The sequence below is a fragment of the Odontomachus brunneus genome, unplaced genomic scaffold (assembly GCF_010583005.1).
Source record: "Odontomachus brunneus isolate Ranch 3 - 2012 unplaced genomic scaffold, Obru_v1 Obru_scaffold_089, whole genome shotgun sequence".
Classification (NCBI taxonomy): domain Eukaryota; kingdom Metazoa; phylum Arthropoda; class Insecta; order Hymenoptera; family Formicidae; genus Odontomachus; species Odontomachus brunneus.
The window spans coordinates 388,185-390,171 of record NW_022639539.1 but is presented as its reverse complement, the minus strand read 5'-3'; the positions used below and the strand labels follow the sequence as shown (position 1 = coordinate 390,171).

General features: G+C 41.5%; 1 protein-coding gene across 3 annotated transcripts in view; it reads left to right on the top strand.

Moving 5' to 3' along the window:
* The window catches only part of LOC116848090 (transport and Golgi organization protein 2 homolog), a 121,919-nt gene that overhangs the window by 77,313 nt on the left and 42,619 nt on the right, over positions 1 to 1,987 (top strand). The gene's annotated exons all lie outside the window — the stretch shown is intronic.

Below are 1,987 nucleotides of genomic sequence, written 5' to 3'. Positions count from 1 at the left end.
ACTAGTTAAGGTTTAAATTAATAATAAAAGTACGAAAAATATAATTTTTACTAAAATTAAGTCATATTATAAAAAAATTATATTACTGTGTTAATTGCAACATATATAGACAAACTGTAAGACGTTTATATCGATCGAAGAAGTAGTGTAGCGTCTAAAGCAATAGGCTGTGATAATCCAAAGGTGCCGCCTCAAATCCAAGTTCGAATCCCAGTGTTAGTAAGAACTTTTAAGTGTGTAATAACATTTGGAATCAAGTAATCTTAAATTTCAAGTAAAGTCAGCAAACGTTGATTGGATTTTTATGTCAACCAATACGCCAACATTTGTAAAAAAGTGGAACATTTAGCGTTTATTTGAGTCTTCCTTGAACATTCTGTAAATATTCCGGAATGTTTTGGGACATTCTTGGGATGATAATTTTGGATTTGTGGAACATATTCCAGGAATATTCCAGGAATATCTAGTGTTTACTGGCATAACGCGTTACATAACAGTTACATTTCACATAGCAAAAATTGATCCTAGATATTCAGTCGATGTATCACGAGGGATTTAGTGATATCTAGAACGCGTCCATAAAAACCAAAATATATACATAGGATGTACCGAGGACATCTCTCAAGCAACAGCAAGTCGACTGTCGGCCGGCAAAAAGCCGGCACAAAAAGTCTAAAGTCTACTGCAAAACCTGACTGATTGCCGGCTGCTAGTCGATTAACAGTTGAGAAATATCCCGATAATTGCCGGCTATTAGGAAGCCATTGCAGCAGACTAAAAGCCGGCTCTTTCTTGGCAATTCCGCTCCTCCGCCTCCGCCTCCCCTCTCGCCTGCGCTCAATCCTTTCGTGGTCTCGAAAGTTCGGTAGCCGTGATTATTATTATTCGAGACTTTTCTTCTCGCTGGCGTATTTCGTGGCCTTGATCCAGCGGTATTGTTTCCCGTCTCAGCTGAGTGGGCCCCCCCTGGCCCCTCGAAAAACGCCAAGCTGAAAATGTAAACAGTGCGACAGCTCTGGCTCTCGTCGTGACGGTGACAATTATCGCGTTGCCGAATATTCGTGAGCGATCGAATATTTCGACACGCGATAGACGATTCCAGAATGTTCTCTGTTCGATAGCGATCGAATTTTCGAGAACGATTCTGGGAATCGGCGGAAAAGAAAATCGATACTTAGATCAGGAGCGCAATCACCTGAGCGGTAGCGGTGGTGGTGTAAGCGGTGTTCTTTCGTCCCACGGCGTTCCTGGCTTCTCTCCTCTTTGCGGGTCGGCCAAAAGGGGAGCCTGGGGCACAGAACTCGGGGCGCGATGACCTCTCTATCTGCTCTACAAACTTTTTGAAATGTTTAACTGGCGGCGGAAGCCGGCGTACGCGCAACAGGACGCGGGCTCGGTCGCGGCGGCAGAAATATTCGCGAAATCGACCCTTATTACTTTGTGACGGGCGCCTCCACGGCTGCCACGTCACAACTTATATATTTATTTTTTATTAAAATCATAAAATTCCTATTTTGTACCCTATAGTATTAAAACGAAGCGTCGTAGAGAAAAACATTATTAATAAAATATGTTTGTTTTTATGTCCTCTATTTCCCCTCAAAGTTTGTCGGTCTAATTTTTTACATCCTATATATTATGTATATACACGGTGGGCCATTTTAATCTCCCCACATGAATTTCTCGTAATCTAAGTCAGATAGAGAAAAATGGTCCAGACAAAAGTAGAAGGGGACAGAGGGGGTCACGTAATGGTACCAAGGACCTTGACCTTGAACTCGATTTTCAAGGTTATTTCAAGGTCAAAGTGATTTTTTTAAATGGGAACACCTATTTTTGACCCCGGATTTGAAAAGAGCGGGAAATTTTACGTTCAAAATATGTTAATCAAGGTCATGGCAAGGTCGAATGAAGGTCAAGTTTGCGAATTTTGATTTCCCAATTGAATATATCGGAACCTAAGCCAAATACGTAAAATTGGTTCAGA